Source organism: Lissotriton vulgaris, chromosome 2_1, assembly GCF_964263255.1.
Source record: "Lissotriton vulgaris chromosome 2_1, aLisVul1.2, whole genome shotgun sequence".
In the NCBI taxonomy this organism is placed as follows: Eukaryota; Metazoa; Chordata; class Amphibia; order Caudata; family Salamandridae; genus Lissotriton; species Lissotriton vulgaris.
Genome location: NC_141687.1, coordinates 1,098,354,843 through 1,098,369,846, shown reverse-complemented (window position 1 = coordinate 1,098,369,846; position 15,004 = coordinate 1,098,354,843). Strand labels below are relative to the sequence as shown.

General features: G+C 47.3%; 1 protein-coding gene across 1 annotated transcript in view; it reads right to left on the bottom strand.

Annotated features, from left to right (window-relative positions):
- GRIK4 (glutamate ionotropic receptor kainate type subunit 4) overlaps positions 1-15,004 on the bottom strand; it is a 1,036,684-nt gene that overhangs the window by 199,243 nt on the left and 822,437 nt on the right. The window lies entirely within an intron of this gene.

Here is a 15,004-nt window from a genome sequence, read left to right as displayed (position 1 = left end):
GAACATAAAACACCACCTTCTCAATGAGAAATTTCAAATCCACCAACTGCAAAGGCTCAAAAGGCAGAGACGTGAGAGCTTTAAGGACCAATGGCAAATCCCAAGGAGGGACAGGAGATCGAATAGGAGGGAGCTGAAGAAAAAAAACACAATAGCTTTGAAGTAAAAGGAGTTAGTCCAGCCACCCTTTACCCCTAACCACCTGGATTGCAGCCCAATGAGCCCTTATGGTAGAAACAGCAGCACAAAACCTTCACACAAGAAATCAAGAATCCTCATGGGATCACCCTAAAGAGGATCTAAATCATGTGCCAAACACCACTTTTCAAAATTACCCCAACAACGGACATAAGATTTTCTTGTAGCAGGATGACGGGCCAAGTAAATTGCATCCACCACTTCCCTAGAACAACCCTGCTAAAGAAGAACTAACCTTTCAGCAACCATGCTGCCAGACTCAGACGCCTGAGCGCAGCTGTCAAGATCAATGGAAGGGACAACGGAGAAGGCTGAAGTGGAAGTGACTGCTAGAAGCAATATCTGAGAGCACCAAGGCCTCCTCATCCATGTTGGAGCCACCAGAATGACTGAGGCATGGTCCGCCCTGATTTTTCACGGGACTGCTGGAAGGAGAGGAATTGGCAGAAAAAAATACAGGAAACTGGTCAGCCACCTGAACGACAGGGCTCCCCCATGCTAACGGTGAGGGAGACAGGGCAAAAGAACTGGGGCAGACGTGCATTTTCCTCTGTCTCGAAAAGGTCAAACCATAAAACCCCAAATCTGAGAATCAGCTCCTGAAAAACCTCAGGGTTCAGACAGAGGGACACGGATGATTGAAACCTTTGGCTCAACTGTTCCGCAGGCCCATTCTTCCTCCGAAGAAGATAAGCAGTCTTCAGGGATAGGAGTCTGAGCTCTGACCACAAGCAGATCCCCTGTGCCAGCTGAAAAAGAGCAGGAGCCATACCCCCTGCCAATTCAGGTACGACCATACCACCTAAATGTTCGTCCGGCCATAGACAGCCTGACTCTGAATCAAAGGAAGAAAAAACAGCAGAGCCCTCTGAACAGCTGCCAGTTCCCACCAGTTGAAACACTGGTGTAACCCCTCTGGGCCACATCTCCTGTGAGCTAAAGTAGTACCCAACAGTGCCCCCCCAACCCAACTTGCTGTTATCTGTGGATATCACCACAGGAGCTTGGGGACCCAAGACAACTATCCTTCTCAGAAAGTCTGGATGTAACCACTATGGGAAAGTCAGCTGCATCTTCGCCGTCACTGGAATTAATGTCTTGTACATTTGAGCTTGAGGGAGCCAATGAGCCAGGAGATGGTGACCCAGAATATACATACCTGGCTCCGAGACACAGTGTTGAAAATGGATACCATCTCCCCCTGACTCCACAACATCTTGGAAGAGGCTGAAGTTAAGACCAACAAATTCCGCAGATGCTGAATTGACCAGAGGTGTCTCTCCTCCGAGAGGAACACTTTCCTGCTTACCATGCAAAACCTTATCCCTAGAAACTACAAAGCCTGAGTGGGGCAGAGATGTGATTTTGCATAGTTCAACAAGAACTTAAAAGTCTGAAGTAGATTGCACACTTCCTTGACATCTGCGTGTGCCTTTGAAAAACAAGAAGATGAAATTAGCCAATCATCGAGGTAAAGAAAAAGGTTAATACCATTACCACACAAGGTACCCATCAATGGGGCTAGCAGCTTGGTGAACACCCTCGGAGCTGGGAAAGGCCAATGGGAAGGACCCTGAACTGAAAGTGCTAGGTGCCTAAAGCAAAACGAACATAACAATGGTGAGGGGGAAAAAACGGCACATGAAGATATGCTTCCATCATGTCTACAGATGCCAGAAAATCCCCCTTGGTCAGGAAAGGAAAAATAGACTGCAGGGCAACCATCTTGAATGGACAATGTACAAGGATCGGATTTAAAGCCTTCAAACCCAATACTGGAGGAAAATCACCTGATGGCTTCTGCACCAAGAAGAGAATGGAATAAAACCCCTCTCCTTCTCTCCAGAGCACAAACTGGAATCACCACACACTTTTCCACCAAAGTCTGATCACCATCCAACAAAGCCGGATGTCTCACCGGATCCCTTGAAAGTGGTGTTGACTTGAACAAACTTGGAGGTAGGGCTGAAAATTCAAGGTGGTAACCCTCCAAAACCACCCTGACTGCCCACTGATCTTGAACCGAATGCTGCCAAACCTCCAAGAAAAACAGGAACCCATCACCAACCTGAGGCAAATCTAAATAGTTTTACTCTTGAAGGAAGCTGCGGGGTGGAAACCCACTTCCTGTCTGGGGCCGGGTCTTATCGGAAACTGGGGCACCCCGACCTCGAAAGGGCTGATATGCCCCCATAGCTGGAGGATAAAAAGCCTTTTTGTAACCAACCCCCTGACCTTGGAAAGCCGACCGAACAGGAGCCAGCAACTTTTTGTTCTCAGCAGTCTTTTTAACCAGATCCTGTACATGTTACCCAAACAACTTAGAACCATCAAAGGGCAACTTCATTAAAGTGAACTTCTGGGCCGAGTCAGCTTTCCAAGATCGCATCCAAAGATCACACCATGCTGCAACTACTGCCCTAGATGCTGCTGCTGAAACACATATATTGGTCAATCCAAGGTCCGATAAGAATCGGACCTCCTCCTCCATCATACTTAACAAGGCAGAAGGATCCACCTCCCCCTTCATCAGATCTGGCAGGGATTGGAAACCTTTAAGCAAAGATTTGACCGCATAATTAGCATATGTATTCACCGAAATCCCAACATTTGAAGCTGCATAAGTATGCTTCAAAGCAGTCAACAACTTTTTGTCCACTGCATCCGGAGGCAAGGCATCCCCTGAAATAATATTACCCTGTGTCGAAAGCCAGCCATGATGCTGTCCACCTTAACCACTGGAGGAAGCTCTTCTGCAAGCTTCTCCTCAGGATATTTTGTCAACCTCCTCTAAACATGAGTAAGTACTTTACGAATGGCCGCATGGAGTGGAACAGACTCAGGCTCAGATAACAAGTGAAAACATCTTCCTACTCAACTCGAGTTGGAGCAGGATCAGGAAGACCCAAATTCTGCCTCAGATGGAGCAACAGAGAGGACAGCTCCTACCCATGGCGAAAACACCCTCTTGTACCCCCCGCATTCCTCATGTGGATCCACCACCTCAGGATCCGCCAACCAAGGATCTTTGAGAGAAATAGGGCAGTCACTCTTATGAAAGGCAGCCTCCACTGCCTTATCAATCATGGCTTGAAACTCTGCCATAGAATAAACAGCTCTCAAAGAACCTGCTTCCTCCATATCTTCAAACACTGCCAAATCCACAAACAGAATCCACTGCCAACGCTCCAAGATACTGCCATTGTAATCAGCTGGAGTGCCGGCAATAAACTCCTGAAAACTCACGGGATCATGGCAGAATGAAGGAAACAAGGGCACCATATTGGAATAGGTACCCGTAATATTAAAATCAGCGAAGAACGCTTCGCGTTCCCTGGAAAATGCCCAAAAGCTGTCCAAACTGCATAATAGATGCAGCATAATGTGCAAACTTTGCCAACAGCGCACTAGGAACCACTAAAACAGGTTACTAGCAGTGCAATAAAGACAATGGCATAGCACGGCCCGCCCGCTCAAGCAGGGCATGAATGGACCAACTGACTTGGGCTAATACAGCAAGCCTAAACACGAATATGAAACAGAAATATACATAAATAAAAAAGAACTTCCAGTCCTTGTATCAACGTAATCATAGTCAGCTTGGGTCAATGAACAGAAGAAAAATATGACAGGAAGTGATGTCATGGTCTCCCATTTTAGGATGGCTGGGTAAATAGCGGCCACTTAGAGGAATTATTTTGTTGGCTAAGGAATATGTTCTGCAGTTGGAGAAGAATATCATGTGTAAGGACTGGGTCAGAGAAGAAAGGACGAGGAGGCAATGCAGGAGACAGGGCAGAAGGAACGTTGTAGCACAGCAAAGTAGCACGCGGTCTTGGACGGGATGGCGGATAGTGAGCACGAGTGCTACCTGTATAATCTCTGTAATTTGTATCTTATTTCCCCTTTTGTTCCCCCCCCCCCCCCTCCCCCCCCCCGCATGTCTCCAACTGCCCAGAATATGGTTTATCTGGAGGTGGGCTCTGCATGCCAGAAAACGTAACTGACCTTCAAATCAAAGGGAAGCTACATTCCAGTGTTAAGTTGCTGTGTTAACAGCATGTTATTGTAATTTATCCCAGAACATTAGATCAGAAAACTGGTCACTACAGGGGCAAGTGTGCAAATGGTTCCTTCCAAGGCTTTATGTTCCAGAAGGTCCCATTGGCTAAAGGCTATCCCTGTAAACCCGAAGGTCCCTTCATCCTTTCAGGACTCCTTCAAAGGTTTTAGGCAATTAAGGGCTTTGTATTCCAGAACGCTCTATTTATTGCTCACTGAATTTTCTCATGAAAATACGTTTTATGTAACCAGTCTCTTTACTTTGTATTTTTTTTTTGTGGAGCCAACTTCTTTTTTCAAACATGTTTCTTAACAAACGGAGTAAAAGCCACAATTGCTTAACAAATAGACTTGCTTCGATTTTGTTTTTAAGAAAATGAATAATCAGGGCTTTTGTTGGCCGATTAACAATGCTTAATTATCAAGCTGAACTGCAACCAATCCCTGACACTCACTCCCTCACACCCGTCTGTTCTGGGACGCAGGTGCTAACTCTGCTCTGAGTGAATATTTGTATCTGTCCGATCCCAAATTGGAGGTGATCTTGGCCCTCCAGGGATGAGGTAATTCGGTGGACCGCCTCCGAGCCAGAGAGAAGCACAAGCTACTCCCCCTCACCACTGCTCCCTCTCTCAGTCAATTTACCTCATGGCGATTGTATCAAAACCAGCTATTGCAAACCTCGGTGGATCCATTAGCAGTCAATAATCACGCGAGATTTATTACTTTTAATTGCTGAATTGCTCCCGCTCCTTCCATTCCCTTTAGTCATCGCTAATTTCCCGCCTTCTCCACCGGCTGATTCTCTACAGACCCCTTAAACGCTGTTTGGCTGCTCCTCCTCCTGGCTGCACTTGGCAGCATGTCGTGCTCTCGAAAGCCAGGCTAGCACGCCACAGTATCAGCGTGCGCTCGCCCCTTGGCCCCTCACAGTCCTTATGAACTTGGAGGGCAAAGCGTTCTACAGGCCGCTCCTTGACGATGTTGGCCTCATCCAGAGGCGCAACTAGAGCCACATTTCAGGGGTGGGGGGCTGAAACATTAAGCAGTAGGTACAGTGGCGCTGCAGGGGCTCTTAGAAGGTGTGAAACATCAACAAAGCCTCTTTAACATGCACATGGTCTTTTAAAGACCTGTGAAGTGCTCGGGTGCGGCTGTGTGTGTGCCCGGGAGGGAGCTGTCTGAGCCCGGGCTGCCACACATGACGGGGGAGGGGGGGGGGGGGGGGGGTGAGGGTGACCAGGGGGGGAGGGTGGTGACGGTGCTGAAGCCCTATGATTCCAATGGGTGATGCACGCCTGGCCTCGTCTACTGCATACATGCAACCCTGCCTCCCCATTTAGGCGGAAGGCTTCCGATTTCAAGGCTAGTCTCCCGCCTCCCGATTCCTGCATGCAAAAAGCCGATTCCTATGCCGACTTCAGCCGACAGGGATGGTCTTGTGTGAATCGGAGCCGCCTGTAACCTGCTCCTGCAGGCCAGTGCACAACATTTTTGCCATGCTCTGGCTGCCTGCCATAGTGCTATCTTCCGTGCTCCTGACATGTAAAAAAAAAAATTATATTTACATTTCTGATAAGCGATCCTGCAGCAGCACACTTTCAAGTCCCACACATGAGAATAGACCCAATAGAAACCAATGGGAGAAATACATTGTCCCGATTCTTTTTTTTAAATTTCCCACTTTCCTCTTCTAAAATGTTGACGTGCGCTACTGGCTCTCACAGAAAATTGCAAACGGTAAAAGCACTATCTGTCGCTCTTGTTAGCAGTGTCTCCACAAAGAACAAGTGTTTGCTTCACATGGAGTCCACTCTCACAGACCTATGCAGGATAATTGGTGGCAGCAGTTCTTAGTTATGCCCGAATCTGTGCTCAGAAGACACAACTTGTGCAATTAAACATCGGAGCACCGAATAGCACGGCTGGTACTCTTAAATCCAGCTCCTGTCTCTTGAATCCACAACCAACCCCCCCCCCCCAGCCACTTTATCTCAATTATGCAGGTTACTACTTTTTCCGTTTGGGACGGTTTTACCTTCTTTGCCTTCCTCTGTCTTTCCGAACTGTGGGCCATATTTATAACCCGATTTGCGTTGCTCTTGCACCACACAACATGGTGCAAGAGCGACGCAAACCTCAGATGTTTTAAGCCACACAAAGCCACTTTGCGTGGCTTCAAGTGGCTCTAAAAACCTGGAGTAACGCAACGCAGCTCAAATTGCTGCATTGCATTACTCTGCCCTTGGTAGGCATTCCATGGGTGCTGTGTGGGTGTTCCCACACAACTCCTATGGTGTATGACGCATTCCCAGATCTAAAAAAAGACCTAAAAATATATGCCTCCCCATGAGATGCATAATGAGGAGAAATAGCTTTATTTCTCCTTGTTACTTCCTCTTCGTATGCAGCAGACATAGACAGGTGTCCCTTCCTGCACAAAAACAATCCTGCATGCAATGCAGGCACCTTAGATGATGGTTCATGGGTGCCTGCGTTGGCACTAGGCTACCAAAAGGGTACCAGCGCAGACTGAAAAGTCAGGAATATACCGAATGCCTTAAACATGGCAGATTCCTGTCCTTTCCCATTGACACAGCACAGAAAGGTGAATTGCTGTGCTGCACTTCGCAGCTATTTCATAAATATGTCCCTGAGATCCTTAATGATCTTGATGAATAATAATTCTCGCGAAGAGTTATTTACAGAAAGTACCAAGCCGAGACCCCACCTTAAAGGTGTCACCATGTCTCAGACATAAACACTACATAACCCTACTTCTAATCGAATTGCATATATTGGTGCAGATGTCCTTACAGAGCATAACTTTCTAAGTCTACACCCTTCCACTAAACCCATAAACATCCAGGGCCATGTTCACAACCCGGTCTGCGTTGCTTTTGCACCACGCAACATGGTGCACGATTGGCGCAAACCTTATGCCAGATTTTTGAAGCCACGCGAAGCCACTTTGCGTGGTTCTGGGTGGCACCAAAAATCTGGAGTAACGCAATGCAGCACAAGTCGCTGCGTTGAGATACTCTGTTCTGGGAGGGCATTCCATGGGCATTGCGTGGGTGTTTTCCAACACAACTCTCATGGTTTTTGATGCATTACCAGATTTAGAAGACCTTGTAAAACTGGGAATGCACCAAAAATATATGCCTTCCCAGGAGAGGCGTAAAAAGAAAAAATATCTTTATTTCTTCTCATTACTTTCTATTTCTATGTGGGCTGAATTTTACAGCACACATAGAAAGAGGAATAGGCCTCTCAGGATTGTTTTTGTGCAGGAAGGTGTCCCTTCCTGCGCAAAAACAATCCTGCATGCAATGCAGGCACCCTTGCTCTGTGGTGCTAGGGTGCCTGTTTTGGCGACAGGCAGCCCATTGTGCACCAGCACAGGGGTAAAAAAACAGGAATGTGCCATATGGCGAATTCCTGCCATTTCCCAGTGATGCAGCGCAGCAAGGTGACTTTCATAAATACGCCCCTGTGTGTTTTTGCCTCTCTTTGCTTGGAAAATGGCTAAGTGCCACTGCCAGGACCGAAAAATAACTGCTGGTGGCCCCCACTGGCAAACGTCAGCTCAAATACAGCACTGGGAGGAGTTTTAAAACATTTTTTTGAAGTTTTATATTAGTACGAACTTTGCCCAAGCAGTGCCAAAGTCAGTGTGTCATGGGGCCTAGCTCAAGAAAGGACATGCCCCACAACCAAACCCCATGGCTTCTGCTTTATTTGTAAAATACAGCAATAATCAAGGTTCAGTATGCCTCTGAGAGTGGGAGTCCCACTGCCAATGCACCTGCTGTATCAATGAAAGCTACGCCCCTGGGCCCAAGACCCAAGAGTATTAAAGAGCTTTACAGGAGAACCAGATTACTACACATTTTCAGGCACATGGAGATTTAACGATTTGCTGAGAATCTCACAGACTCTCAGGGGTGCGAATTCTCACAAATTGCAATTTTATGCTAAATGGTTTATATATTACACCCCAAGTTATGTAAATAAAAAATATTAATCTAATCCAGTAAACTGTTTTATTATTATTATTATTGCGGTCTTATATAGCGCGTAGTTACCCTGGGGCATCCCAGCGCTTATCAGAACAAAGGCAACGGTCATGTGGGTTCAGGGTCAGCAGTTAACAGAAAAGGTATGTTTTCAGATGTTTACGGAAACAAAGGAGACAAGTCTCAGAGCGCAAGCTTAAGGGGAGTGAGTTCCAGAGTACCGCGACATTCACAGAGAACCTTCTTCCCCCTGTACGGGCCTTTTTAACCCTAGGGGTCTTAAGCAAATGTTTTTGATTTGATCGAAGTGTTCTGCTGGCCTTGTAAGGAGTAACCAGATTCTGCAGGATGGGAGGGCCTTTACCCTACAAGATTTTATGTGCAAGGCAGAGAGATTTAAATTTCACCCTTTCCCGCACCGGTAACCAATGTAGTGCCCTCAGTGCGGGTTTAGCCGACCGTGACATGGGGATGTTATTGAGCATTCGTGCTGCAGCCTTTTGAATTTGTTGTAGTTTATTCAAAGTTGCCTCGGGGGCGCCCAGGTAGATAGCATTGCTAAAATCCAATCTTGATATGATCAGCCCCTGGATCAAAAGCTTCCCGGATGGTGGAGGAAGAAGAGGCAGCACTTTGCGCACGGATCGGAGAAGGCCAAAGCAGACACCTGCCATTTTGGTAGCCTGGGTCCTAAAGGAGAGATCTTGCTCCAGCCAAATCCCAAGACTCTTGATCTCTTCCTTGGGGTTTGGAGGCGAGCCCAGGCAACTAGGCCAGACAGTCGAAGGGAATGAGGATCCTTTATGCCCCAACAGCATGATTTCGGTCTTTGAACCGTTCAGCTTTAGTGCTGACTCACCCATCCAGGTGTGAACTTTGGACAGACAGGAGTGCAGTAAGTGGGGACTTTCAGTGGCCTGGGAAAGGGCAAGCACCAGCTGGGTATCGTCGGCGTAGCTCACGATTTTGATGTTAAATGGAGCCACCACGTCCTCCAAGGGGGCGATATACACATTAAATAATGTGGGACTCAGGGAGGAGCCCTGCGGTACTCCACAATGGAGGTGAATGGATGCCGAACGTGCGTTGGCTTCCCATACCTGATAGGTCCGATCGCTAAGAAATGACCGCAGCCATTTCAGGGCATTCCCCCGCACCCCGACGTCTGACAGCCGCTGAAGTAACACTTGATGGTTCACAGTGTCAAAAGCTGCACTGAGGTCCAGGAGGATCACTGCCACTGATCCTCCCGAATCCAAAATGCTTCTTGCTTCTTCAATGACTGCCAGCAGGGCGGTGTCGGTACCTTGGCCAGGGCGAAAACCCGTTTGTGAGCTTCTCAGTAAGCCGTTGGACTCAAGGAAATTGGATAGCTGGAAATTTACCAATTTTTCCGCGATTTTACTAAGTCCCGGGAGTAGAGAAATGGGCCTATAATTCGCCATGTCAAGGGGATCGAGGTTGGGCTTTTTTAGGAGAGCTTTTACTACTGCTCCCTTCCAGTTAGGTGGCACCACACCGGATCCCAGCGAAGCGTTAATAACATCAGTTACAGGTTTGGCGATGGAAGAGGCGACTTGTTTGAGAATCCTCATGGGAACTAAATCACGAGGGGAACCACTCTTGACGGTCACAAGGGCCTTAAGGACCTCATCCACAGATACTGGTCGAAAAGATTCGAGACTCTCAAGGAGTCTCCCTCCTTCATCGCTGGACTCTGCTCTCATGCTAATTTGGGGCAGGGTATTCAGAATCTTTGCTATTTTTGTGTGAAAGTAGTCTGCTAAGTCTTTGCATTTTCCTTCCAGGTTGTCTGTGGAAGCAGGCGGCTCAGGAACCCTCAAGAGTTCCTTAACCACTAAAAAAGTTTCTCTGGGGGAGTTGGAGGCGTTATTGATTCTCTCCTCGAGGAACTGGGCTTTGACGCGCCGAATGGTAAGTTTGTAAGTCCTTATCGCGGCGCGATATTCCGTCTTACTGGCTTCCTCCCAGTTCTTCCTCCAGGCACGTTCCAGTTTTTTGCAGCCCCTTCTCAGAGCGCTCAACTCTGGCGTATACCAGGGGGCGGAACTCGTTCTCTTCTCCCTCCTGCCTGTCGGTCTTATGGGAAGGACGGAGTCGAGTGCATTGGACATCCATCTGCTAAAGTCTGCCTCCACCAGTACCGGGTCCGCCACAGGGGGGGGGGGCGCGAGCCCTCCAGTCTCAGCGTCAGGTTCTCCACAGACAGCCTAGACCAAGGTCTTTCGGGCATACATACACTGGAGGTAGAAGTGCTACCCATCTCTGTTTGCCAGGTGAAGGGGATCATAAAATGGTCCGTCCACGGAAGAGGAATCGGGGAGGAAGCTTTCATAGCAATGACATTCGTAAAAATCGGATCGAGCAGATGGCCCTTGTTGTGGGTGGCCTCTGAGTTGATAAGATTGACCTTGTATGCTTTTAAGTCGCATTGAAGATCTACCGCCGACCGATCTACCGGGTCATCAAAATGGAGGTTGAAGTCTCCCAACATAATAAAATTGGTCGCGAGGCGGCAAGAACCGTCACGGTTTCCATAAGGGAGCTCACAAAATTCCCGATGCCTCCTGGGGGACGGTAGACCAGTATCCCGGACACCGCCACCGTAGGTGAAATTTGTAGGGAGAACTTACAGCTCTCACAATCCGACACCCCTCCATTTTGGGCCCTACATACCAAGGAGTCCCTGTAAAGAATGACGACACCCCCTCCCCGCCCTGCTGACCTATCCTGAAAATGAATTAAAAAACTAGGGGGAAGGGCTTTCACAATATCAGCTTCCGATCCTGATGTGAGCCATGTTTCTGTTACGAACAGGATGTCTAGCTCATGATCTTGTACGAGGAGGTTAATTTCCAGTGAGTGCCTCGGGAGGGATCTACAATTCAATGAGTCCATTCGTAAGGTACTCCTTACCGCGACTTGGTCAGAGGAGTCACATAATACACAACGTGTAAAGGGTTCGATTCCTCTGTGCGCATATGTACATGATGAGCTTTCCATACGGCGGAGCCAAAATAGCTCTGTGCGAGAGTAGGTGATGACCGAGCCTACCCGTTTAAGCAGAGGGGCTAGCCCTAAGCCCGTCCGGGCACAGACGGGCACAGACGGGCTGGACTCTGGCGTGACTCCGGCGGGAGTCCGGCGAGCCCTCTGCGCGTGACCGCTGCGCGTTGCCATAGCCGTATTAAGTACAGGTCTAGCGTCCTTCTGACGACTAGACCGATCTCCCAATGGCGCCGCCAGGCGTCCTTCAGTCCCTCCAAGATGGCGGCCAGAGGCGAAGAATGACACGGGGCCCGCAAAATGCGGTGAACTTCCAATTACAGTGCAGGCAAGTGGGGCAAAGTTAAAAACAGGGGAGAAGGCAAAGAAACTGTAAATAAAATACCCAAAACGGGAGAGTTAAGAATAAAGCTCGGTGAGCCTTGCAAAAGTTACGCTGTTAAGCGCAGAACGCTCTGAATCACGCTCACATTACCAGTCAGTTCTAAACGACTGCACGGCTTACACACTCGCCTTAAGTACAGGTCTAGCGTCCTTCTGACGACTAGACCGATCTCCCAATGGCGCCGCCAGGCGTCCTTCAGTCCCTCCAAGATGGCGGCCGGAGGCGAAGAATGACACGGGGCCCGCAAAATGCGGTGAACTTCCAATTACAGTGCAGGCAAGTGGGGCAAAGTTAAAAACAGGGGAGAAGGCAAAGAAACTGTAAATAAAATACCCAAAACGGGAGAGTTAAAAATAAAGCTCGGTGAGCCTCGCAAAAGTTACGCTGTTAAGCGCAGAACGCTCTGAATCATGCTCACATTACCAGTCAGTTCTAAACGACTGCACGCCTTACACACTCGCCTTAAGTACAGGTCTAGCGTCCTTCTGACGACTAGATGGACTACCACAGACATAGCCAACTGGGCCCAAATCGTACGGAACTGAGATAGACAAACAGATGTATCTAACCTTTTCTGTTATGAGAGTTAATTAGGATCAATAAAAACTACCCTGAGCTACTAATTACTGTTGTAATAGTAATTACATTAGACAAGATTAGGCTAGTGGCCTCCCTATGTTAAATTATACACAGTGATCACATTTGCATCAGGCAGGTTAGCCATCAGTAATGTAAAAAAAAAGGCTTTGTCAATTTGTAATGCCTTTACATGGAAATACTGATCAGCCATATCTTAAATGCTCTCGGAACCAATGTAATAATATTATTAATAATCCTCCCCAAAGCCACATGATTTATCACTGAAATATCAGCTTTAAATATAATTTGAAAATTCAACAATCATCTTAGTCCCCCGCATCTGAAGAGCGTCGTCTGGTGGCAGATCGTTCTCCCACCTCGCCGCCAAGACTTGGAACACCCTTCCCATCCCCCTACGACAGACCCAAGACGTGCTGACCTTCAGAAGACTTCTTAAGAACTGGCTCTTTGAGCAGTAGCAGCATCCCCCCCCTCCAGCGCCTTGAGGCCCTCACGGGTAAGTAGCGCGCTTTACAAATGTACTGATTGATTGATTGATTAGTTCTAAAACGACGCACATTCTTGTTTCAAATATCCATTTTAAAAATGTTTGTGCACATATATTATATATTAATTCAGTCATGCAGAAGCTTCTAATTCAGTAAGCTGGACTGAACACAGGAGAGTTACTTCTAGGCAGCTGGAGAGCTACCTGTAGCTCACGAGATACTCATTGGAGAAGCCATTAAAACATTTCTGGAAGTCATTTTTAATATCTTCCAAAGCTATTTTTGATCCAAATCCCTAGATACTCGATCATTCCCCTGCTTTGATATTTCCCATTGCAGGGAACAGCTGGAAGTTACCAAAAGCTGATCTTTACTGCAATGTTTGTGACTTGTTCACTGATTTTGCAGAGATGGAGGACCTCTCTATTTCCCTGTTTGGCAGAATGGCACAAGAAAATGAATAAAGTGTGACAGTAAGGAGATTATAGGCGCAAAGACCTGGTGCAGGTTTTAAATTCTCGAAGATATGGGACCCAGTGTTTATGGAATAAAAATGAGCTAGAATTTTTCTTTTGAATAATTTTAACTCGTTTGGTCACTTTAAATGAAATTAAACACATATCCAATTATTCGCCAGGTCACTGGATGCTTTCGAAATATGAATATGAATAACTCAATATGGAACAGACTTAATCAGACTGAAACAATATCTTCTTGGTCGCGGCTAAGGAACCTATTGAGTGTGTCCTGGCCATTATGCATGATGGTACTTTATGATGTGAAACACTTTTAGTGTATTATAGATACTGTGCTTTTTATATTTGTCAGCGTGCATACTAAGTACCAGGCCTTCCTATTCTCACCGTTTTATTCAGATGTCTTGTTTGCTTTGTATACTCATAACATACATGCCAACATTTTAGAAGAGGAAAGAGGGAGATTTAAAAAAGAAAAAATCAGGAGAATGCATTTTCTCAAATTGACTTGTATTGTGGTCTGAATCGGATCTATTGGCATGTATGGGACTTGTACGTGTGCTGCTGCAGGATCGGACATCAGAATTGTAAATATAGGTTTTTTCCTTACCCGTCAGGAGCTTAGAGAAAAGGCTTTGACAGGGAGAGAGAGCTTGACAAACAGTTTGTGCTTTGGACTGCAGGGGCAGGTTGCTGGCAGTGCATACTCTGAGTCACACAAGACGAGTTCCTGTTGGCTGAAGCCTGCCGAGGAATAAGGTTTTTGCAGGCAGGAATCGGAAGGCAGTAAATTAGCCTTGAAATCGGTATTCTCCTGCCTGAATCGAGAGGGTTGGCATGTATGTCATAAGGAGCTGGTTTGATGATCTTTTTGTGTAATTCGTATGTTGTTTGCACCTTCAAATTAAAAATAGTAAATAACAAAAAAAGAGGATCTCACAGGATGTTAAGGTAAGGCCGAGGGTCCTACCCGGTGCCTCAGTCCAAAAGTGGCAGTTATGGCCATTAAGCCACATCTCCTCGCCTCAGGATAAACAGGTCCAAACACAGCGCAGTGCCTTCAAGCAGCGGGCACTGTGAGATGATGGGCAGACTTAATAAGCTCATATTGGTGGGCAGTCTGGGGTTGCCACGCTGTGGCCACTGCAAGGATATTTTACCGGTAGGCACTCTGATGAGCTGCTATTGATGGGTGCTATAAGGGCTTTCTTTAATGGCCAGTTGTGGGAGACAGGCAGTCGTAGGAAGGGCAATGAATTGGCAGTATTCACTCTGATATTCTGGCACATGGGGCAACTTAAACCAGAAGGAATCTGCACTAGTGGGCATCGTAAACAGCTGTCACTGTTGGCACAGTGGAACTTATTTACAAGCCCCTTGCGCCACGGGTACGTCCCTTTTTCCCATATTAAAAGTGACACACCGGTGGCACAAGGGGCTTGGAAATAAGCCCAAGTGTGTCAACAGGGGACTGGTGGGAATTGTGATGGGTGGGCGCTGGTTCTCACTCGCAGACAGGGTGAGCAACTCCAAACAGGAAGCACAGGAACGTAAGCAGTTGTGAAGAGTGTGATCAAGTCCTGTTGGAGGACTGTGAGGGACTCTGGCACTGGTGGACCCTGTGAAGGTTAGCACTAGAGGTCATGGTGAAGAGCTACCACCTCCCCACCCACACCTCTGATTCAAAATCTGCTGAAGCTGTGTTTAAAAAGCTCAAAGGCCATTTTAGTTGACAGAATCTGAGTATCT